Consider the following 26,651-nt stretch of genomic DNA (forward strand, 5'->3'; position numbering starts at 1 on the left):
GGTCACATTCCGAGATACTGGGGGTTAGGACTCCAACATACGTATCTTTTTTGAGGGAAGAGCGATTCAATCCATAACAAGGACTATACTCGATCATTTCTGCTATTGTTACGTCTATCGGTATGTTTCTGCCCTCATTCCATTCCTCTGTATCCTGCCCCCAAAGATAACAGATGTAACCACTATCCTGAATTCTATGGTTGTCATCATTCTCTTGCATTTTATTGTTTTATCACATAAACATGCATATGAACCAATATATTATTTAATTTTCCTTGTTTTGTAACTTAATCTTCTGTAACTTGCTTTTTTCGTTCAAGATTTATAAGATTCACGTATATTGTTGTATGCAGTAGTACTTTATTCATTTTCAAAGTTCTACAATACCTTAATGTTTTGGTATCCAAATTTTTTAAATATTATTCTGTCAATAACCATTGGAATTATTTCCAATTTTTTGTCCTTAGAAAATATTCTACTATGGATGGTCTCGTACTCATCACCTTGTGTGGGAGTTTCTCTAGGCTATATACCTAGAGTGAGATTAGTGGGTCATAAGGTATGAGAATGTTCAACTTTATGAGATAACACTAAAATCTTGTATCAATTAATTCACATTCCTTCAAACTGTACTTAAGAGTTCCCCTTCAGCCACATTTCTGATAATGCTTGGAATTGTCTAGCTTCTTACCAACCAGATGGTTGTAAAAGGAAATCACATTGTGGACCTAAATTATATTTCCCTTCCCATTCATGTTTCTTCTGTGAAATATCTGTTCATCTCTTTGTCCAATATTTTAATGCATTGTTTTTCTTCTTCTTACTGATTTTTTGTGTGTTCTAGATACTAATCTTCTATCAGTTATATGTTTTGCAAACATCTTTTTCCAAACCACAGCTTGCCTTTTCATTTCCTTTATGCTATCATTTTTTACAAGCAGTTCTTAATTTTAATATGATCAAATTTAAATATTTTAAATCTCATCTTTTGTGTTGTATTTTAGCATTTTTTGTTTCACATGTTAAAATCCTTCCAGATTGTGGATTATAAAGATATTCTACTCTCTATTTTCTAAACATTTTAAGATTTGTGCCTTCCACATTTAATTCTTTAATCCTTCAGATAATGATTTTTGAGTACTCTGTGAGGTGGGAATCCAGGATTTTTCTCCATATGGATAACCAACATTCATGGTGCCATTATTAAATAACTCCTCTATTATGAGTTGAATTGTATCCCCCAAAATTTATATGTTGAAGTCCCAAACCCCAGTACCTCAGAATGTGACTTTATTTGGAGATAAGGTCTTTATAGAAGTAATCAAATTAAAATGAGGTCATCAGGGTGGGCCCTAATCCAATATGACTGATGTCCTTATGAAAAGGGGAAATTTGGAGACAGACATGTATACAGGGAGAACACCATGTATAAACATGAAGATGGCTGACTATAAGCCAAGGAGAAAGGGCTGGAACAGATCCTTCCCTCACAGTCCTCAGAAGGAACCAACCCTGCCAACACCTTGGTTTTGGACTTTTAGCCTCCAGAACTGTGAGACAATGAATTTCTGTTGTTTAATCCACCCAGTCTGTGGTACTTTGTTCTGGCAGCCCTATCAAACTTATACACCCTCCATTACCCCACTAACCTGGAATATACATATCTCATATATCAAGTTTCCATATTTGTATGACAAAATTATTATTTGTTGAGTGCCTACCATATGGTAAAAACTATACTAGGTACTTTAATCATGTTATAATATTTAATCCTCTAAACAAATGTCTGAAGTCTAAGTGGCCATCATTTCTCACCCGAATTATGGCAACAACCTCTTCCTAATTGTCTCCAGTCTTGTTGACTCCAGCCCATTGCCCCATGCTGTCAGATCCTTCTGCTGAGTATGCGCTCCAAGGCCAGACTGGCCCAGATCATGTTCAAGGCCTTCCTCTTATAACTAGTTCCATAACCTTAGGAAATTACCTAATTCTTTTATGCCTTGGTTTCCTAACTTTAACAATGCAAAAAATAATAATACTTACCTCATGGACTTGTTATAAGAATTGAATGAGTTAAGTGCTCTGAAGAGTGCCTGGTGCTCCCTATGTGGTAAATATCACTAGATCTACCTCTAAAATGCAAATATGGCCATGTTGGGCCCCACCTTACAACCTTGAATTGGTTTCTCATTTCTCATCATTTCCCTCAAGCACATTCTCTGGGGTATCAGTTCATAAGAGGTTAATTTTTAAAAAATATTAATTAGGTTTGAGAAAGCTGTTAAACAAGTATTAAACAGAGTCCTTTACCAAAGAACATTAATAGATACTAATGTGCGTTGGAAATCTTCTGGTATGGAGAGAGTTCTCAGTGGGTCCTACTGGACTCAGGTCCCACTGGGACGTAGTGTTGAGAAGTGCTGTTGTCACCCTTAGGATAAACTCTGAATTCTTTAACGTGGTTTTCAAGGCCCTTCCTAATCTATCCAGCTACTTCACCCCAGAAGCTTAACTCTCACTGCTCATCCCTAGAGCTCTGTGTCTCAGCACACTGGCATTCTCAGCTCCTGAAACCCGTCTCTTGGCCTTCAGTCACCTTCCATCTTTAACAATCCTCCTTCAACCCCTCATGCATTGCCTGACTCCTATTCAGGCGTCAGGGCTCAGCACGCCGCAAGTCAGTGTGCTTTCTGTACATCACGTTACCTGCACATCTGTCATCGCCATTGTGTTTCCAGCACCTTGCACAGGCTGTGGAGGTGCTCAGGAATGAATGAATAAATGAATGAATAAACAAATGAAGTAGGTATACTACAGATGTGGAAACCCAAGCATAAAGAAGTAACTTGCCTGATTAGAATGGCAAGTACATGTGACCAAACCAAGTCTGTCTGACCACAAAACCCATGCTCTTACCAACTCTTGGTATTGCCTCTGGGTTTAATAAAACATAAAGTGCTGTCCCTTCCGCCCAGAGTTTGTTGTTGCTAATCCCACCACCAGAAGGATGGATGCTTGCATTGTTTTTCTTTCAGTGCAAAAGTTTTGCAATAATCCATCTACATTCTTTCACAATATCCAAAAACAACAGTGGCACTTTTTTAGCACTAAACTTTTTATTAACTCTTCATGACAGGAGCAAAATAGAAAGTCTGCCAGGTGAAAAGAAGGGAACGATTGGAAGGAGGCAGAATAGACAGATAATGTTTATTGATTTCCTGCCCTGTGCCCAGCACTGTGACAAGCTCTTTTAATGCACACATTAACACCATCTGGTGGTTATTTTTATTTTCATTATACAGAGGAGAGATGAGGAAACCGAAGCCCAGAGAGCATAATTATTTGCCCAAGATCACATAGCTATGCTGATAATGAGCTACAACCCAAACCATGAAGTGCTCAGCTCTTTCTGCTTCATTCAGGAGTGGGGAGGGGGGCACTGCAGACCCTCTTAAACCTCCTGTCATTTCCGCGCCTCCCCTTCAGCCCAGACCCTGCCCCTGGCCACAGCCTCCACAGTCCTGGGTGCCCATCACTATTTGCTGTTTATTCTACAAATTTGTTGGACTCTTAAAGTAAGCAAGGTGTTGTGCTAAGGCATTTAGGATACAGAGACCATGTAGCCCCAGTTTCTGCCCTCAAGAAACTTAAAATCTAAAGTGGCATGCTAGTTCTCGCTAACAACCCCCTATATTTTTCCATTTCTCCTTCCCCCTTTTCCAGGCTCCTATTTGCTCTTTTGGAATTTTTCTTCCTGACTTCGCTGACTTCAATATTTGATATAGATATCTAGGATGCAACTAAGAAACAAATTGAATCCACCCAATAAACTATTTTTTAAAACATTGCCCTGAGCAGGTGGGACACAAGACATATAGTGTTTGACAAGAGTGAAAGGAGCAAGCAAGAGCTGGTTGCATGGAAGAGAATGGACCAGATGCAGCATGACAGAAATGCCTGAAGCACGGGGGCCCCCAGCACAGGGTGCCAAAAGGAGGACAGTGTTATGTAAAGAAACTTTGCCTCCTTCCCTTTTTCAGTTCATACTTGCATATGAAAAGATGTAGAATGTACATCTACTGAGAACTGACTATGTGTCCAGTACCATACAAACACTTTGCATGTATATTCGATTAACTTTCACAAGAAGTCTATAAGAAAAGATAAAACCATGATCCTCATTTTGTGCAGGAGGCAACTGAGGCACAGAAAGATGAAGAGGTTAAATCACCTAACAGGAGAGGAGAAACTCAGTCCCAAGTCTGTTCAACTCCTGAGCCCCTTGGCCTTACCCTGGCCCAGACGGCCTCACTGAAAATAACTAGCAGCCACATTGCACATTGTACTTGAGCCCGCAGGGTCGTCCAGGTATTGGCAACTGTCATGGAACGTCCTTTTGTGGCTAAGTTGTCATCAGGGGTTATCTTGATGCCTTGACTGCATTCAATACTTGTCCACAATCTTCACGTGAACTTTGCTTTTGTGAAGCTTCAAAACCCCAGCACCCAAATCCAAAGCAAATCCGAAACCACCAGGAAGGATGATGAGACCATCCTTGGAAAAGCAAAGGAAATCATTAAAAGACATTAAAAATTAGTCTCTTGAACTGCAGTTTAAGTAAAGAAAGATGGAAGGGGAAAATATCCGTAGGCTCACTGTTCCTCTAACTCAGCACAAAGAGGGAACTCTTTTCTCTGGAAGATGGAGCCGTCACAGCTGTGGAAACAATATCAAAAATCTCAGCTCCAGAGTAGGACTGACTGGCTTCTTGGGCATGCAGCCAGTCGATCTTGAAATTCTTAATTGTTTTATCTGCGAATCTGTGTCTCGTAAGTGAAGTCCAATGGGACAATGGAGCACGCACGAGGGGCTTAGCAGCTCCGGCTCCCGCACAATGCCACCTCCCCGGGATGGGATCCCTGGGACGGGTTCTCAGCCACCCATTCCCTTGTCCCAGACCCCAGCCAACCCCCACCTCGCAATTGCTGCCACTCTTCACCTAGGAAGGGGCCTGGCCATGAGCTTGGGGTGGGCTGGGGTTGGCACACACCCTGTGGCATCTCAGGGCCAGGCATGGCTGCTGCCATTCCCACTCCAGGGGAGACTTTTCTGGGCCGGTGCAGGGGCAAGCCTCTCCCCCACCCTCACCCAGGTACTGAATACATCCTGGCTCAGAGATTTAAGATGTTTAGGGGTCACCCATCTTCCTTGGGTTGGATGGTGGGCCCATGGAAATAGGGGACACCTGGCTCGAGTTTCCTTGCCCCAGCCCTCTGCTGGAGAGCTGCATCTAGGTCCCTTGGCTGGTGGGAGGAGGAACCCAGCAGGCATCAGGCCCAAGCAAAGACACATGGATGCCAAATCACAGAACAGGACCCTCAGGTTCCTGTGAGGGTCTGCACCAGCCCCACGAGTATCCCTGTGCTCCAACTGCCCCGCAGCCAGCTCATGCCTGGGGGATCCTCTCTTCTTCCTTCCAACCTTCTTCATTCTGTCTAAATTTGTCTCTGACCAGCTTTATTTTGTCTTGAGTTTGTCTCTGACCAGCTAGAGGCACCCTCGAAGGACAAGGCACGCAATACAAATTGTGTAATTTCAGCGACTCCACACACAAGTGAAATGTTGTGATATTTACATTTGAATTGGCATTGCACAATATAGAGATGAATAATAGAATTAATGCTATTAATTTAACATTTTAACTTTTATTTACTTAGAAGGTCAACTAGCAAATAACACCATGACAAGTCGAGAGAGAGATCACAAAAGAAAGGAAAAAGCTTTATATTTTAGTACATTTCACAGTACTTTTTTCCTGCTTTTTGCATTTTTCTCTCAGCTTCCACACATTGAACAATGGATCTTAGTCATTTATATTCCTCTATCAGAGTGCCTAGGCTATAACATACAATCAATAAATATTTAGTAATTGAGTGAATAAATTCCTATAACAATTTTTCCCTTATGGCACTAAAAACTTTCTGCCTCCTAAACTGACAAAGAGGCTGAGTCCTCTGTATTTTTGTATCTTCCATAAAACTTAGCACAATTTCTTTGTCAATGCTCATTAATGTATATTTACTATACACTATATACATTTGTGTTTTTCCCTTATCTCAATAACTGTATCTCTCAAGACAATATGAAATGGAGATAAAAATTATAGACTAAATAAATTAAAACAAAAAAATACTCTCAAATTATCCAACACAGAAGGCAGGAAAAAAAAATTGCAAGGAGAAGTCTTTCTCAGCTTGAATTGTGCAACTAATGACCCACATTCTCCACAATATGTTTCATGTCTAGGCATAGTCAAAGCGTCACATCTCAGTTTCTAAAAGCCAGTTATAACTTACTCTAACATGGTTGATATTGCTTCTTCTATTATAAAATTTTAAAAAATAAAATTTAAAATTGAAAGTGCTGTATGTCATGAATTTTTTTTAAAGTTCAAAAAAATCTTGGCTTTCAGAGTGTGACTTCTCTGACAGTAAGAGGTTCTCGTCTTGTGAAAGCATCAGGGAAAGCCAGTTATCACTAACCAGAGAAACAAAACTGCTGTCAGAACGCTGCGTCCTTGACAAATGGAAACTTTGCTTTTTTCACACATGTTGGAAGTTTGTTCTTTCGCAAAATCAAATCTTTATTCTCAATAGGATAATCATCAGACAGAAATGTCTCCCTTTTGAGAACGCCTCTCCTGCACGTTGAATATCTTCTGCAAATCTCTGCCACAGTTGATGGTTTAAACACAATCGAATGAGGGTATAACTTTGTCTCAAATATGTACATTCTCCTGACATCTCTATTCCTTTAAACAATCCTGGGTATCCGGCAGGTCAATATATTGGTCATTGTTGATGCTCCCTCTCCCCCCACCTCAACATGCCAATTCAGTCACCAATTAGCTGATATCTTGGACAAGTCACTTGACCTCTCTGAGCTTCAGATGTCTTATCTACACACTGGAGAGCAACAGGCAAAGGAAAGGAAAAGGAGAAATGGCTAGGATAGAATGGTCTCTAGGATACTGTATTAGTCAAAGTTCTCCAGAAAAAACAGGACCAATAAGGTGTGTGTGTATGTGCATGTGTGTGTGCGTGTGTACATTATATATTATATATATATGTATATTACATATATACATATGATATACTACATTAGGGTTTAGCCCACAGGTAGAGGCCCAGAAGAGCCATGCTCCAGTTCCAGTTCAAAGGCAGTCTACTGGAGAATTCTCTCTTGCTTGGAGAGGCCTTTCTTTTTGCTCTATTCTGGTATTCCTTTGGTTCTGCTTCCCTGGAGAACCCTGATACAAACCCCTAATCCTACTCCTTGGCCTGCGAAATGAAACTGGCCTTCCCACACACCATGCAGGTGATCAGGGCACCAGCCAGTTGGAATAGCATTCCATGCAGGGAACCAGTCACACAAGGAACTAGAGCATAGAATAAGAAATCAAGAGAGAAGCCTGTTAGTAAAGATTGGACGAATGTGGTATGATTTGTGGAAGATCCAGCTCACTGGAAGTACAAGTGCCTGGGACCCATCCCAGGTACCCCATATGCAAGTTCTGCTCCAGTTCCCCTGGGCTGATGGTCTGAGTCCACTGATACACTGCCTCTAACGTCAAAACAGGCCCAGGAATCTGCAAAAACTTAAAGTTAAGAGTAGCTGGGAAGGTAAGGACAGACACTCCCTGCTAATAACCTTGGGTTATTCATTTATTTAACAAATATTTATTTGTTGAGCTTGAACAAAATTCTGGATGCAGTGATTCTAGACTGTTTCTGGAATGAGTTTGTCATCAAGTTATGTAGCCAAAATGTAAGTGGACAAGAGATCTTTGATAGAACTGGCATGGTAGACTTAATCCAAATACAACATGTGAAAAAGAAAGAGAAATTTTGCCCAAAATCACACCACATCTGCAGGTAGTTTTAGAATTTAACCACATCAGGGTATGGAATGGAAAACTCGTTGGGTAAACCTTGCTGCCATGGAAACGGCAGAAGGTGCTTGGAATATGGACTGAACCACTGGGCCAGGACTAGGCTGGCAATCACTGTGTCGTTGTGCCTCCAACTTGCCAGGGCCTCTGCTCAAAGCAATCAGCCCAGGTTGTTCTGCCATGCAGGCCTGCGGCTGAGCCATCCAACTAAAATTTAGTTACTATTCTTTGATACTCCCACCTCACACATAGAATCTGCCACAGTTTCAAATACATTAAATCCAGATATAGACACCACCAAAAGTGGATGCTATAACCCAAAACTATATGCCAGAAGAAGAAAAAAAATTTTAAGAAGAAATTATTTCACCAAAATTAAGAGTTTGACCTTAAAATAATCAATCAAAAATTTATAAAATAAAAGGAGGCAGTGATATCAGCTGAAACTCAGTTGGCTTCAATTAGAGTCCTTCGATATTTACACTCAAAAACAATGGAAAACTTTTGTCTCACACACATAATCAGTTGATTGATTTCATTTTTCCAAACTGTTTGATTTTCTGAAACTAATTTAGGAGATGTCTCTGCGTCTACGGTTATTCTCTGGTTTACCCTATCAATAATTTTTTTTGAAATTATTTGTTTGAAATAGTTAAAAACTATTTAACTGAATTGACCAGATATTTAGTATCTTCTAGAAAATAACTTCTAGTCAATCTGTAAAGTGGTTTCCTCTTCCTCACAGTAGGTTTTACAATGGCCAACAGTGGCCTACAGTGTCCTACAATGGTTTACATGATCAGCCCACAGCTGCCTCTCTAATCTTCTGTCTCTTCTCCCTCTCAAGTTAATCCCCCTTGCTGTTTTCCTCAAACACACCGGGCAGACTCCTGTCTCAGGGTATTTGTACTGTTGTTCTCTCTGCCTGGAATAATTTTCCCACAGATATCCACTTTGCTAACTTCTTTACCAGCTTCACATCTTTGCTCAAACCTCACCTTCTCAGTGAGGTCTCCTCTGCTGATCCTAGTTGTATAGTAAACGGTCCCCCTCATGCCTCATCAGCACCCCTGCATGGAGCATGCCCTCTCCATCCCTCTTACCCTGTACCACTTTTCCACTTTTCCATAGCACTTATTACCCTCTAACATACTACATGATATATTTGTTTATTGTAATTATGATTTACTATCTGTCCCCTCCTCTAGAATGAAATATCCATGAATGCATTAGTTTCCCATGACTTCTATAACAAATTACCACAGACTTCATGGCTAAAAACAACATAGATTTGTTCTCTTATAGTTCTGGAGGTCAGGCCTCCAAAATCAGCATCACTGGGCTCAAGTCAAGGTGTTGGCGGGGAGGCTCTGAGGGGAGAATCTGCTTCCTCCCCTTTTTCAGCTTCTAGTAGCCACCCACATTTCTTCGCCTGTGGGCCCTTCCTACATGTTCAAAGCACATCACTTCAGTCTCTGCGTATATCATCACATTGCTTTTCCTCTTCTGAAGGAAAATCTCCCTCTGTCTCCCTCTCGTGAAGACACTTTTACATTTAGGGCTCATCAGAATAATCCAGGACAATCTTCCATCTCCAGATCCTTCACTTAATCATATCTGCAAAGCACCTTTTGCCATATAAAGTAACATATTCACAGGTTCTGGGAATTATGATATGGACATCTCTGGGGGGCATTATTCAGCCTACCACCTGAGGACAAGAATTTTGTCTGCTTTGTTCCCTCAGGTATCTCAAGCCCAAACCTAGAGCACAGTAGGGACTCAGTAAATCTCTGTTGGATTAGTAAAGTTAAACTTCTATATAAGGTAGAATCATAAAAGTAGGTTAAAAGATTTAGTTCAGAGTTTGAGTGTATCCTGTCTAATCTTAAGAACTGTTCACAGAGGATTCCACAATCTGGTAAAGGCATCCAGAGAAGCCATACTGCCTAGTGTTATTCACATAATTACTTTATCTCTGCCACATCTTAGAACACCTCTTTCAATTTCTCTATTGAATTGAATGTCCCCTGAATAATTAGATGGAAATATGACCCCCTTCTGTTTCCTTTTTTTTATTATTCCTCCTTTCAGTTTTGTCTATATTCTGTAAAATATCTGTGAAGGACAACTTCTCAGGATACATACATTTAGAGTTATTAATTGAGAACGTTTCACTAGCCAGTCAACAGTTATTGAAGGACATATTAGACTCGGCATGCTCTTAAAGATGTTTACCTCCCAGAAAAGAACTACAACTCCAGATAATAATCCACAATATTGACGTTCAAAAACGTATATTTTATCACTCGTTTATTTAGGATTCATAAAGCTGTGGAAACAATCAGAAGCAATGGTCACCCTCAATTAATAACTATTAGATCTTTAATCCACCCTGTTGATCAATGTATCAAGCTATGAATATAGGTTTGATTTATTTATTCCTTTATTTGTCTTGTTCCACAAAAGATCTGACTGTGGCTTAAAGGGGGCTGTTTTAATAAACAGATCTTTAACTAAAAATGTAAGTTCAGAATTAAAAATCAAGACTAGGCAAAATATTTTTAAAAAGAGTAAAATATCAATACTTCGGAAGCTTCAACATGCAATTTATCAGTGTTATAGAATTACTATATTTGAGCCTCATATTTGGATCTAAGCTTCTTAGTAGACATAACGTAAAGGAAGAAATAGTCATGTGGTCCTTACAGACAAACAAGGAAGGGGGAAATAACCAGCTCTTTGAGGGAGGAGAAAACTGTTCCTAGCACACGAGTGAGAGATACCACGGTGCAACATGCGTAACACGATAAGACAGGAATATGCAATGTGTGACTAAGAACACTGGAGTCACAAACACTCAGTTTTCTCATCTGTTAATAGGAATTTAAAAAAACCTATCTAATAATATTATTGTAAAGAGTAAATTACGTGATACGTGCAAAGCGATTGTACGTGGATAACCACATCTACCCTAGAGGATTTCTCTACAGAGTGAGTGATGCTGCTGATGCCCAGTGATGTACCATCATGAGGCACAGCAACAGGCACTGCGCCAAGAGATTCAAGCAAGCTTGGCTATTATTAACATTCACTAGCATTTGTCTCAAAGAAATGTTCTACATGGGAACCTAACTGGAAGCTTAAAGTTAAATGTGAGGCTCTAGTGTACTGTTTTTGTATAAATAACAATGGAATGGAATTAATGTGACAATGTCTAAATATACTGCCAACTTTACTATAAATCACAATAATATCTAAATTTATTGAGTGGCTATGATAGAGCCAGACAATGATCCCGGTAACTCACACACACTATATCCCTGAATCCTCGCTGCAACCCTATGAGGTAAATCCTGTTCTGTCCCTCGTTGTACAGATAAAGAAACTGAAGTTCTAAGAGTCTAAGTAGCTTGCCTGACCAAGCCCAGCAAGTAAGTAATTGATAACTCTAGGTCTCCTCCAAATTTGATTAAATTCATGTCACAACCTTATAATAACAACAGACTAGAAATTTCAATTAGAGAACGTCTAATGTAACTCCTCATTTTAAAGATGGGAAACAAGGCCCAAAAGAGGTTGGGGACTTGCCCAACATTCTCAGGTAATTATGACAAAACTACCATGAGAAGCTCTCCCCTCTTGGTCGGGAGAGTTGGGGGATGTAGCCAATAACTCTTCATGGCTGGGAGAGCTGTGGCTAATGGGTGCATTCAAATTTATGATGAAAATGGTTCCAATCCTGCTCTGCTGCAGCATACATTTGACATTCCAAAGAATTCAGTGAAAGAATTAAAATTAATGTTTGACTGAACCTGATGATTCTATTGTAGTAGCTCATTCGATCACCTCATTAGGCAGAGCCATTGTCTTATTCTCCCCACGAACTCGCTAATAAAGCACAGCCTTGATCTTCAGGAGCACAGTAAGCGGGGCCTCTGTTTTGACACTCTGTCTAAATCTCCTGTAATGAATCTCTGTAATTAACAAGATGAATAGATCCCATTAAATGGACAAGTCTCTTTGTCTCAATCATTCATCATACATCTAATAATGGTTCTCGTGGAGTATAGCACACTTGGAAAATTCTTGACATTCCCTATTTTCATAAGTAAACTTTAGTTTGTCATCAGCATGCTTGGACTTTCAGAAGTAATCAACATTTTTGAGCACTTTCTTTGAGCCCAAGAACTTTCTTAAGTACTTTACATATATTAACTCACTAACACATTTTATTCTCAGGAAAGTACTTGCTCTGTAAGGCAAGTACGATTATTATCCCAATTTTGCTGATGAGGAAACTGAAGCACAAAGAGGGTAAGTAATGTGTCCAGGGTTTCAAAGTTAGTAAGTAGGGGGTTGAGAGTCAAACTCAGGTAGTAATGATCCAGAGCCCACATTCTTAATCAAATTCTGCTGATTGACCACAAAGCAAAATGTCAAAAGAAACTAGAATGTATTACTACTGCCATTTTATTCTAACAAAACTGACGTGATCAAAAGAGAAAGGCAACATGTACGTATAGAACTCTTCTCCCTGAAGAACATGTACATTCCCTGTGCCCCAAAATGGTGGCTCATCTTCCTCTGTGTTCATCCCTAATCTTTAAACATTTGTTCTTGGAACAAACCTTTATAGAGCACCCATCAGCTAGATACTGTGCTAGACACGGAATCCGGTCTTGTTCTCTCAAAACTGAGGCATCCATAAGCTAGAACATTGCTTGGCACTCCCTCAGATCTTGACCCCACACACAGCAGCTGCGCTCTCATCCTCTCTAATAAAAACCAATGTGGGATCAAGGTTGAAACAATAAAAAGTCAGGAATCGTAAGAATTAAAGGATCTAGCAAAACATAAAGCACAGTTACCTCATGTAGTTACCCATTTTTTGATATATAACACTTTATGAATTTGCAACATTTTCTCACATTACAATTTTTATGTCTTTTATATATAAAATATATATTTATAATATATATATGTATATTCATAGACTTAATATGTAACATTTCTCACATTACAATTTCATTAAACACTTTCATAACCTTTTCTCATTTCTTTTTAAATCAGCCTGTTTCCATAGAAAATATGTAGTTACACAAATAGTTGCCCATACTTTTGCAAACTAAAAAAATATGTACCAGACACGTTCTATTGCAATTTTCTCCTTCATGGTTTCTGAAGGTCATTTCACAACTGAATTTCTTACGATGTCATCTGGGATGGAGAATGGAGCAGCCTGGATGTTCAATGTAGAGTCCGTTGATCTCCCTTCCACTCAGTCCCTACACTGTTCATTGTAGCAGATAAGCAGCATCCGTGGAGCTGTATCACACAGCGACTAAGAGCACAGGCCCCAGCACCAACATTCCTGGTTCAACTCCAGCTTTATCACGGATTAGCTGTGACCTTAAGCCAGTTACTTGATCGCTCTATGCCTTGATTTCCTTAACTGCAAATTGGGGGATAATAACAGTACCACAACTGGTGCTAATATTCCCCAGCACGCACCACTATGGGAGAGCTGGTTCCTAAAATATTGAAATACTTTCATCCTAGTAGATAAATAGCTGCCCACTCAAGCACTCGCTGCCCCCACACACACAACCTCCACCCAGGTCCCACCCCCGGTCTCCTCTGTATCCCATAACACTGAAGTAAAACCTTAAAAAGCTAACGTCTTGAATAGCGGAAGCCTGGTTACCCTGCCCCAGCTGGGTCGCGAATCCATTCCGATAGGCCAGAACCCATGCCTTACAGGCTGTCAAATGCTTCGATTATCACTTCTGCTTAGCTTATAGGGTTGTTGTAAGGACAAGATAAATTTCACATTCATGACAGTAAATGCTCAATAAATGTTTATTATTATTCTGGTCAAAATATTAGGGACTATGCAGCGACAACTGCATGCACCACTTAACAACCTTATCCCCAAATATTCCCTTTGTCACATAGCATCAATTCTTACAGCTATTGGAAGGACAAAGCAAGTGCATCTCAGACTAGGGAAAATCCAGCAGTGAAAAGAATCCTTCTGAAAAAAGTTCAATTGCAAATATATGTGTTTATTAATATTACTAACACAAAACATATAGCTTTTCTTAGAATTATCCATTTAAGGAGGTTAAGAGTACATCCAATAATGAGGGATGTTGCCATGTGTGGACACAGTTTTAATACTCTCCCCGTGTAAAACATGAGCTTTTCTAATAGAATAAGTGCTTTTTTAAAATGCCTTTTCTCTAGAGTCCAATAAGAACTTAATTAAACAGTAAGGGCTCTTTAACATCATTAGAAAGTAAAAGCAAAGTTTCAAAGTAACAGTGCAGAGAGGTTTTTTAGGGGTTTTTTTTAGTATTAGATTGAATATTTGTTTGAGTAAAAAGTTGAATTCTACAGATCAATTCTTAAAAGCATTTCATTTTAAAATCTCATGGAAAACTGTGCTTACTAGCTGACACCTTTTTCTTTCTCCCAGTAGTTTCCAGGGATCAAAGTTCAAAAATAGAACTTGCATGTGTGTGTGTAGAGAGGCGGTGGGGAAGGCTGATGCTGGTGGAGGCTAAATTAACCAGCTATGAATTAGGAGTAACCAACAATGGCTCAAATAAATTCACTTTCTTTTAAAACCGAATAACAATTAAGAAAAAGATTTTTAATTACAGAGGCACTAACAATCCTAACTGTGAATGTGCTGTACTTTGCTCACCAGCATTTCCTCTCTACAAGCATTGAAAACAGGTTTTATGATTCATAGCACTCAAAATTCATACTTGGTATTTTTATGAGATTCAAGATAATTTTATAAAAACTGAAACCTAGATTCTGGACATCTTCCAGAAAAAAAAGTTTTAGGGGTAATATGAAAAATAAGGTTAGCCATCCGCCAGCATCACTGTAAAACCCAGGAAAGTAGACCAAGTGATTCAGAGGGACAGAAGACACAGGTCCAAAAACCCTGGGAGGACCTCCTAGTTCAGGCTGTTCCCAGCAGCTGCAGGGAGCAGGCCGGGCAGGGCAGTGGTCTGGCACTGAACAGTCCTGTGCTCCCACACATGGGGCCTTCGGGGTAGAAGTGAGTATTAATCTACTCTGAACTAGCTGGGCAGAAGATTCCAAACAAACATTTGAGTCTTACTATCATTTTCCTCATTAAAAAAGGGAAGAGATAAAAAGTTTCCACTGGAGAAAGAGTCATTTTTCATTGTTTATCAAAGGAAAACTTGAAAATACGTATAAGTCCAGCTAAATTTTCTTTTTTGCTATTTGAAAAACACAACTTATCAATGGCTAATTGAAACTTAGGAGTTTAAGCTAATAGCAATATATGTTTCTTATTTTTTTTAAGTTGAAGTTCAAAGAATTTCAAAATAAAAATATACATTATGATTAGGTTGAAAATATTACCCAAGAAATGATAAGGTAAACATTCATGAAGAAAAAATATGTTCATGGAGATAAATTTTTGTAACTGCTCCTGTTATATTTTAATGAATATTACAAATCTTATCATGCATACTTAAGAAGAAAATATCAAGTTGCAAAATATTAGATCACAAAACATCACTCCCCTACCCCACTCTCCTTCCCTTTCTGAAGTGAAAAAATAGTTAGTGGAAAGATCTTAGAAATAAAAAGCATAACTAAAAGGTGGAATAAAAAAGAACAAGATAGGCAAGGCAGGGAGAAGTAACAGTGACAAAAATTATTATTATTTGTGAAATTTTTATAATTTTGTAAAAAATAGTATACCAAAAACCCATAGTTTCCCTGTCATGAGATATCATTAAAAGTGAAAATTCATTGACTTAACAAATAATTTTTGAGGCATTGCTATGGCATTGGTCGACACTCTGATAGAGCAGTGGACAAGACCAAAATCCCTTCCCTCACGGAGCTTACATTCCGATGGGAAGAGACACTGGGCCCTTGCACTAGCTGTTCCTCTGTCATGACCGCTCTTCCTGTGTTCTCTGTTGACTCCCTCACATACTTCAGGCCTCCAGTTAGGAGGTAAACGTAACAGTCCTGGAAGGATATGATGGTGGCTTGGACCCGGGTGTGGAAATGTGAGAAGTGGTTGAACATATTCTGAAGGCAGAGTCAATAAGATTTACTGATGGATTTGATGTGGGGTGGAAAGAAAGAGAAGAGTCAAAGATGCTTCTAAAGATCTTGGCCAAAGCATCTGAAAAGATGGAGTTTCTATTAGCTGAGAAGGGTAGGACCAGGGGTAGAGAAGGTTTGGCGAGGGAGATAGGAATTCAGTTGCAGATACAGTAAGTTTTTGATGCCTATTAGAAGTACAAGTAGAAGTGTTGATCGGGCAGCTGTATCCATAAGCCTGGAGATCAGACTGGAGACACAAATTTAGGAATTGTCCACCTACAGATAATATTTAAAATTATGGACTGAATGAGATCATCAAAGAAGTATAGATAGAGGAAAGGGAGGAGGGGCTCTTACATTAAGAGTTCAGGCTGATGAAGAGGAAACAGCGAAAAAGACAAGAAGTAGCAGATATGCAGAAGGCGAGCATACAAGTGTGGTATTCTGGAGGACAAAGGTAAAGGAAGCATAAAAGACGAAAAGTGATCGACTGTGACAAATGCTACTGGTAGGTCAAATAAAGTCCTAAAAATTGATGTTTAAGAACGTGGAAACGACCTTGAGGGTATTATGCTAAGTGAAATAAGTTAGGGGGAGCAAGACAAATACTGTATGATTTCACTCATATGTGGAATATAAAAAACAAACAAAACAAAACAAAAAAACTCATAGATACAGACAACAGATGGGTGGATAGTAGAGGGAAGTGGGGTGGAGGGATGATGCAAGGCGTAAAGGGGGTCAGTTGTATGGTGACAGATGAACACTACACTTTTGGTGATGGGCATGCTATAGTATACATAAATGTCGAATTATACTGTTGAAGGTATGAAACCTATATAGTGTTATAAACCAATGTTACCTCAATTAAAAAAAGGTGGAAATGTCTAATGATTTTGACAACAATACTATACTAAATACTATATTAAATACTAAATACTATATACTAAATACTATATATATACTAAATACTAAATAAATATATATTAAATACTGAATAGTACTATAATTTCTTCTTCATGCTGTGTACGAGAAAGGTTGGAAAGTGAGTTATGGAGTCAGGTCTCAAACCTAGGTCTTCAGACTCCAACTTTTGTTCTTTTCTATGTACTATGCACCTTTTGAAATTTAACTTGTCTGCCAGGATGGAGGCCATTTTCATCACAACATCTCTCTAAAGGTTATATTCTATTTCTTGAATTGAGTAGTGATTACTTAATGATAATTTATCAAGGAGTATACATACTTAGGATTTGTGTGTTCTTTGGTATGTGTATTTCAATTTTAAAGTTTATTAAAACTCAGTTTCCGACTGCTATGTGAAAAATGGATTGGCAGAAGCAAAATCTGGAATCAGAGAAACTAGTTAGAAGATGTGTTCACGTGACTATAGATCATTTCTAGTTCGAAAGATGGAACAAAGAGCAGATTTATTCCTCGAGTTGCACCAGACTTTACAGAGATAATGCGGACTCCCAGGAGAGCAGTCAACCAAGAGCCAGCCTTAGCGCTTCCTTCTGTGTCCCCAGAACCAGTGAGCAAGGAAGAAGAGGTCAGGGCACAGCATGGGGCAAACCACACAGTTGGAGAATGGGCGCCATTCTGTGAGCCTAGAGTTTTCCTAAAAGACCGGTTTTGCTCCATGTGATCAGGGAAAGAATAACAATTGATCCAGAGAGTCTTAACAGGTACAAAAGAAGCAGCAGGGTTAAGATGGGTATCTTGCCTCAGGCTGTCCTAGAGAGAATGTCAAAAAAAACTTGCTTTTATGGGGCCAGCCCAGTGTCATGCTGGGTCCCATGGAGAGAAACCAGGCTTTCAGAGGCCAGCCTGCCCAAGCACAAGCAATCCACAAATCCTTTTAAAATATTATGTTACATTCCAATAACATCCTTATATTACAAATAGCATTTGCACCTAAATTCAGAGAAATATAGTACATAGTTCGTTTTCTTTCTACAACCTGTAGGCTTCATTTAATTTAAGTGATGAAAGGAAGAAAGTCATTATAAACTGGCATTTGGAAGAGACACAGGCCTCAAAATACACCTACTGATACTTGAGCTCTATAGAAATCCAGATGAGAAATGCTAGATTAAGGTGACAGCAGTAGTGATAGAAAAGAATGAACGGGTACAAAATATATTTTGGAGATGGTAGTGACTGGATTGTATGAGAGATAAATAAAAGGAAGAGGAAAAGAATAATTTCCAGGTTTCTAGATTTCATAACTGGGCAGATAGTGTGGTGCCATTTATCAGGATAGGGAAGATGGGTTGTAGACCTGGATACAAGAATATCAAGAGTTCTGTTCTGGACATCGTAAGTTTGAGATGTCTGTGAGGAGACATTCAAATGGACATACCAGGTAGACAGCTGAAAAATCTGAGTCTGGAGGTCACAGGTGAGGCCTGATATGGAGAGATAAATTTGGAGATTGTTGGCATGTAGACAGTGTTTAAAATCATAGCTATGAGTGAAATAACTTTGGGAGAAATGAAGATGAAGAGAGGAAGGCCACTAAGATGTTGAGCACAATAGAAACAAAGAAACATCAACATAGGTACAACATGAAGGACATTAGTGAAATTAAGAAGAGAAGTGTCAGTGGGTTGCTGGGGCTAGAAGCCAGATTGGAGTTGGTTTAAGAGTGAATGGAGGTGAGGAGAAAGAAACATCTGTAAAAATGTCTTTCAAAGAGTATTGTTTTACATGCATTAACTTATTTTATTCTCTCACCAACCTTATGAAAAAGGTACTCTTATTATCCTCATTTTACAGATGAAGAAACTCAGCTTTAGAGAGGGTAAGTAATTCACCCAAGGTGACACAGCTACTAAGTGCCAGAGTTGGGACTTGAACCCAGTTCATGCTAACTCTTAAGTCCATGCTCTTAACTACTGTTTAATATGGCAAGCTACATAGCATAAGATAAAATACAGATTTTGGTTGGTATTCACTGATTCATTTGTTTAATGTACAAGAGTTAGATAATAAATTCAGAGATGTTTATCTAAAATAGAAACAATTTTAAATACCTGAAAAACTAGATTTGGTTTTCAAAAACAGATATTTATAATTGGGGACTGAAATGTTAACTAATTCGTCAAAGATGCACTCAACACTTCCTGTGTTCCTAACACAATGGTAAAGTAACATCAAGCATAAGACTTGCCTCTGTTCTCAACTGGCTGAGCCCATTTGGCCACTACATTGACAAAATGATGGACTGAACCATTGATGCTTGTGTGCAATCTAGATAGTGTTTGCTGATACTTCTATGTGGGAAGTGGAAAGAGATATTTGGAAGGCTGTTACAAACTCATTTTAAAATATTCAAGTTTAGTTTATTTTCCAGGCAATTTTAAAACCGTGAAAGGTTAATATTACAACACTCTTTACCCAATTTTCTCTTTTATCATCTGATTACTTCAAAATCATGTATCTTAGGTTACATACACACACCTTACAAGGGATGTGGATGTAAAATATTATGTAGTAACATGTTGTTAAGAGTATGATTCTTATGTCTTGACATTTCAATTTGGATTTCAAGAGGTGTACAATTGATTTTTATTTCCATTCCTATGTCCTTGAGAAGAATTTCCTTCAGGATTAGGTGTTCCAGCAATTATCACACTATAATGTATCCTTTCTTCTACATCAACAAAAATTATAAAGTTTCTTTATTAAATAAATCTGTAAATTTTTACATTCTTCCTTGCATTGCTCTAATGTTTTTCCAGACCTTTTAATTTTATCACAGGATTTTTCCAAGAGTTAACTTCAGCCAAATTCCTAAGATTCATACTTGGTTTTCATACTGCATTGCTTCCTAAATTCTCCACGGTGATTTATTACTGGACTAACAAACTAGAAAATTCCCTAGGAATTTATATATACATATAAATATTCTATGTAATATATAGTTTGTGTAATTCAGCTCCACTAACAATTAGTAATATATATATACATACATACCAGTATATATACTAATAGTGCCATATTCCTACTTATATTATACATTATTATAAAATATATAATAATATATTACATATAATAATGTAATAATTATCTATATTGCTAGTGGAATATAGTAATTGTAGTGTTCTACCTTTAGGTTTTAGACTCTTACCAACTCTATATTTTGTATTATTTTCCAAGAATATTTGTTATTTCCAAATAAGTGTCAGAGAACATGGTGCGTCTGTGTAAACAGAATGCTGTTGAGCAGCCAGCTCTTGGCATCTTTCTTGACCAGGGGATGCTGCCAGACTTCATCAATCAGCTGAACAGTAACCGAGCTTCTGCTGGTGCTGGAGAATCCACTCACACCAAAGACCTCTAACATAGTTCCATTGTCATGGTCACGTCACTTAGTGAACACCATGCCCCTGAGATTATGCTCACCAAATAAAGGACAATTCTGTGACCCCATTGAGAGTTGACAAGGGATCTCAGTCGTCTTTGCATCCCCGGTTCCTGGTACACAACCTATCACACAAATGTTTGAGGAATGAATGAGGACAAACAATAAGAAGACAGGGTCAACTGTGTCTCCGATACTCCACTATAATTCTGCACCTCCTTTCCACCAACTGAATAATTTAAAAGTCTCTCTGTTTCCTTAATTCTTCTCACTCCTCAATCTCCTTTATCTAATCCATTTTTAAATTTAGTTGGTCCCACTTCCAACATAAATCCTGAATCCATCCATTCCTCTCCCCTTCTCTATCCCACAACATAGCCCAAGCCACGCCGTAAATATCGCCCGGAATACTACAACAGCCTCCTTACTAGTTTCCCTGCTTCCACTTTTGTCTACCTTCAATATTCCGTACAGCTTCCAGAGCAGTTTTTTAAAATATAAATCTGATTAATGCCATTGACTTGCCTAACATGCATCAATGACTTCCCAGCATGCTTCAGATGAAAGCCAACCCCTTTCCTCCAAAAGTTCTGCATGATCTAGTCCCTGTCTACCTCCCCAACTCCATCTTCTGCCATTCTTCCCTGAGCCCACACATTTGCAAGCACACAAGCCCAGTTGTAGTTTTCTAGACACATGAAGGTCTTCAAGGCTCGCACATATACTCTTTCCTCTGCCTGTTCAAAAACGTAAGAGAAAAGCTTTTCCCTGACAAGGGCTTGATTCTTCAATATCAAGGAGGAGAGCTAGACATTTTCTGGTGAAATATTTAAATTCCACGGTTATAAAGAAAATGCTGCACACTCACAAAAATAATTTTTTAAAAGATTATCCCCAAATGAAAGAGAAGCACACAGGTGTGAGATTTCTATCTTATATTACTAAATATAAGAACAAAAAGAGTAGATCTTTTAGCAGCTACTAGAAAAAGAAAAAGAACTGTGACCCTGAAAGTATTTGTCAGATCAAACAGAGAAAAATTAAATAAGGTAACAAAGGGTTAGAAAAACTTGATAAGCTTGATATATTAACATGGAGAATTTTGCCCCTAACAAATACTCATTCTTTTCAGATACCATGGAATTATCTTAAAAATTAATGATATAGTAAACCATAAAAGACATCATAATAAATTCCAAAAAGTAGAAATATTAATGTGGTTCACTGACCACACTGCCATAAAAGCAGGCATTATTGACAGGCATCCTCTACACCCCCAACATCCAACTAACCACTTGGAACTTTAAAAATCTCCTTCTAAATAATTTAGGTTACATGGAATTTGATGCTAAAATTATAGAATTTTAAAATGAAAGGCAATGATAACACATTCCAACTGTGAGATGAAGTCAAGGAGTATGCAATAAAAATAATGTAACTCCAAATGTATTTATTAGAAAATAAGAAATATGAAACTCAAGTTAATTCATCATTCTTCTAAAGGAGCTAATAAAAGAATAAGTAAGCCAAAAGGGAGTCAAAAGAAGGAATTCATAGAGATAGAAGCAGAAATTAATACACAAGAAATGTAACATTTCTAGAAATTACAAAATGACATTGAAACCTTTTCTAGTATGAATAAGACAGACAAATATCGAGCAAGTCTGAATAAGAACAAAAGTGAGAAAGAAAAAATAATATACAAAATTAGGAATAAGAAAGACAATTTAATCACAGACACAGATGAAATTGAAAATCTATATAAAGTAGGTGATATTCTAGAAAAAAATAAATTATCAAAATTGGCACAAGAAGAGGCAGATGACCTGAAAACAGTAATCCTAAAAAATAAAATAAAAAAGTTGTCAAATTTGTACCATCCTAAAAGCCACCAGGCTTTTAACAGCTACCATTATTAATACTCAACAATAAGCAAGAGCTTATTGTAGCAATAAACAATAAGCTAGCATTTATTAGGCAGCTGCTATCTGCCAGGCACTGTAGTGAGCACTTTATGTCACTTTGTTAGGTAACTACTACCTCACTCCATTTTATAAACAAAGACCCAGAGACAGGCAAAGTAACTTGTCAGCCTCCACACAGCTGGTCAGTGGTAGGCCTGGTACTGAAACATAGACTGTAGAGACCGCAAAGCCCAACTTCCCAACCTTTATATTATGTGCAAGTATGACTTCACATTAAAACAGGGCATTATTTTTAAGAGTTGAAGAAAAACTATATAATAATTTCAAATAAAGTAGAAAAGACTTTGATAAAATGCAATATCAGTTCCTGAGTTTTAAAAAGAAAAGAAACACTCAACTTCTTTTACAGGATACAAACATATTTCTCAGAAGCCAACAACAAACAATACTCAAGGGTGAAACAAGAGAGCAGAGATCCTCAAACTGGTATTGAGGGAGGAGATGTCCACAGGTGTGTTTAGAAAAAAACAGTCTTCCCCAGAACAAATAAGTTTGTTTAGCTGTCAAGCAAATTAAACAGGTTTCTTTTATACTGGGGAATTTCTCAAGGACTTTAATATGCTCATGTGTTTGTTCTGTGACTCCCCTGTAAGGGAACTTAATGTGCTGTTTCCCAAGATTCTTTGACTACTGAACCCTTTATTCTCCCCTCGGGGAACTAGTGTCCACACTTACACAGTTTAGAAAAGGCTGCTCTATAGCACAGAGTGCATTTCAGCACTAAAATTGCTGACTAAAGGATTCCCTAGCTGGCCCAGTGGCATAATAGGTAAGTTTGCGCATTCTGCTTTGGTGGCCTGGGGTTTGTAGGTTCAGATCCTGGGCGTGGACATATACCACTCATCAAGCCATGCTGTGGCAGCATCCCACATACAAAATGGAGGGAGATGGGCACAGATGTTAGCTTAGGGCCAATTTTCCTCATCAAAAAAAAAAAAAAGGATTCCCACTCTGACAGCTACTATTCACTGTTACTCTAGACGACCTAGCCAATGCAGTAGGAGGAAAAGAATAAGAGGTAAATATTGGAAAGGAAGAAAAAATATTATTTGTAAATGACATGATTGCCTATATAAAAAATTCAAGATCAAGACAATTAAAACCTTAAAAAGACAATAACATAGATAGATTTTTAGATACAAAATAAGTACATATATAAACTGTTTTCTACTCTCAATGAGCTCACAATTTGTCCAGGCAGATTTATGTGCAGTCAGGAAGAGGAGAAAAATAAGGATAAGAGGGGAAAAAAATCATTGAATGTACATAAATCAGTTAATAATTTGCCCATCTTATCTCAAGCGGGGCAATAAAGATTGGAGGAAAACACATCTCCCTTGTTTCTGAATTTTGTATTCATGGACAACTGTATCTATCCACATGATAGTGGATAATACAATTAGAAATAAATCTGCTCATAAAATAATCTGCTCAAGATTTTATAGAATCCCAGGATTAAGAGGAAAATTACAAATCACCTAATATAGACCAAAACACTTAAATATTTACTTTGATACAGCATATCCACTTCAGAGAAGTCATCATAAGAAAGAAGTCAAAAATATGCACAATGATGATCACATTACATTTTAAGAGTGAAACATTGCAAACAACTTCAATGTACACAAAAGGCTACTGTTTAAAGAAATTATAGTCCATCCACACTATGTACCTAAACTGTGTGTACTACACTGACCTCAAAAATTCCAGGACCACATGAGAAAATGTTCATAAGGTAGTATAAGAGTAAAGTAGCAAATACACACCCCAGGGCCCCACTTCCTCCTTTTGCTGGGCACCTTTGAGCAGGAAACAACTTAAACAGCCACACAGGGATGGCCTGTAGACCAAAATATTACTGGTGCTTATCCCTGCATACTAAGAATATATACAGGTGATTCGTACTTTCCTCTCAGGCTTCCCATATCTGCAAAATCTGCACAATTCTCTGAAACCAAAAAATTTAAAAACAATATTTTAACTTATCTAGTTTAACCACAAAACCTGTTTTTCAGTCCTCTTGAATAATACTCTTCCCAGTGTGTTCTTCCATTCCATACTCAAAGGTCTCTAATGACGTAGCCTAAAGATCCCCAGAAAGACTGTTAGAAAATTGGTTCTCATGCTCAGCTGTCATCTGACTTCCCTATAACTTCCATTGGGTAGTCAGGAAGAATAAGTTCATTCCTGTTATAAACGATAGTTCTTCAAAAGTTTTTAAGATATCAAGCCTGTAGCCTTTGATTCTTCTTTTCTCCAGATAAACTATCTCCCAGTTTTTTACATCATTCCTCTTGGAGGCGTAGATTTGTAACATTTCCCTCAGTAAGTATAAAGATCTTTTAACCTATTTAGGATGGGAAAGAGATGAATATATTCCTGGCCAGGCTCTCAAACTGGAAAAGGCCTGGTAAAAATTACAGCTGGAGTATCATTTTATGATGTAGTATTCTTGCTCAAACTTGGAAGAATGAGCTGTCAGAAGACACTGCCTTTGCTAATTTAAAATAGCAATGTTTTTAAAACAAATTGTTCAAATTATTAATCTATTTTTGAAAGAACCAATGCCTGCCTATGATGTGTCTAAGCTGGGGTTAGGGTAAGTCACAGCCTCAAAGTTGTTCAAGTAGCAAAAGACTACGTTCTTCATCACCATTTTGTTCTGTTGTTCAAGAAATCTCATAATAACTCCATCTATTGGGTAAGGAGTCAGCAAAAAGAACCGTTCCACCCATTTCTATGTGAGAGATGAGAGACAGAAAGAATGAGGCCCATTCTTAATGAGAAATTTCTCAGCCCCAAGGATTTGTAAATATTCCTAGTAACAGAATATCTTAACAAAAAAGTTCCAATAAAAGCAAACAAAAGTATATAAATCATCTATGGACGCTTGTAAAACCTACTTAGTCATGCAAGCAGACTTACAGCATAAAAACAAGTAGGCAGAAGAAAACAGAAGTATGGAATTGAAATACACGATTGAGGAAAATGCGGTAACATTCAAGTATGACAAAGGCTAAAGGACACTACCACGGTCACAGCTCTGGGCGAAGGTTTGGGTGAGAAAGGAGGAAAGCATAGCAGTCCTCTCACCCGGAAGCCCTTGACTCTCGATTATGAGACCCTTTTGTGTACAGGGAAGATGACTCCACAAAGCAATGTTCTGAGTTGTCTTCAGTTCCTTGTGATAATTTTCCAACAGGGAGACTAAGAACACAGGAATCTTCCCAAATCTTTTTTCTGCAGTTACCCCCCCTGTCCTGCATCATCAATCTCTCCTCCTCTATTCAATCACCCTGAAGCATTGAGACATGTTCTGAGGTCTTCCTTCCTGGACCCCACACCCCCTCTGGCTATTGTCCCCCATCCCTGCTCCACTTCACGACCAAGCTTAGCAACAACTCTCACAATACTCCGCCACCACTTCCCTACCCTCCAGTCCTTTTTCTTTTCAACATTTTTATTAATTGTTAATTAAATAATTAATACTTATTTGTTGTACCTAGTGAAGAAATGCAATGGTCTAAGGATGTTTTACGTAAGGTAACTAATGTTAATAACATGGTTTGTATTCATCCACACTCTCTTTCATGTGTACAAACATATATGCATATATAGAAAGATTATGTTGTTATTGTTGTTGTTTGTTCTCACAAAGTGAAATTGTACGGCATAAAGTATTTGTTATTTGCTTTACCGATTTGACAATTCATGATAGAATCCACTTTAGTCTGTTTTCTGTCCTACCGTGACCCTGAAACTGCTTGTCTATATTACCTCCAAGTTACCAACTACCTTCACGCTGTATGTGCAATAATCACTTCTGTAGTGTTCACTTTATTCTGGCTCCCAGCAGAGTGTGAGAGTGTTCACCTTCTTAAAGCACGGTCCTCCCCTGGTCTTGTGATGCCTCAATGCCCCATATTCTTCCTGTCTCACTGGGTGCCCCTGCAGTCTCCTTTGTTGGCCCCTTCTCTACTAACCTCTAAATGTTGGGAGTCTTGGGCTCCATCCTAGGTTTTTTTCACTTTTCTAACTCTGCATTCTTAACTTGATATCTAATAGAAATTTCATATTTCTCATGTTCAGAATTGAATCAATCTGCACCTCCAACTACCCATTCACTCCAACAAACTTCCAGGTGGATCATCAGGAAGGTAGTTGGATATACAAATTTGGAGATCAAGGAAGAGTTACAATATATAAGCCATCAGTAGTAGATCATATTTAAAGC

Source organism: Ceratotherium simum, chromosome 2 (assembly GCF_057802395.1).
Source record: "Ceratotherium simum simum isolate JZ-2026a chromosome 2, ASM5780239v1, whole genome shotgun sequence".
NCBI classification, from domain to species: domain Eukaryota; kingdom Metazoa; phylum Chordata; class Mammalia; order Perissodactyla; family Rhinocerotidae; genus Ceratotherium; species Ceratotherium simum.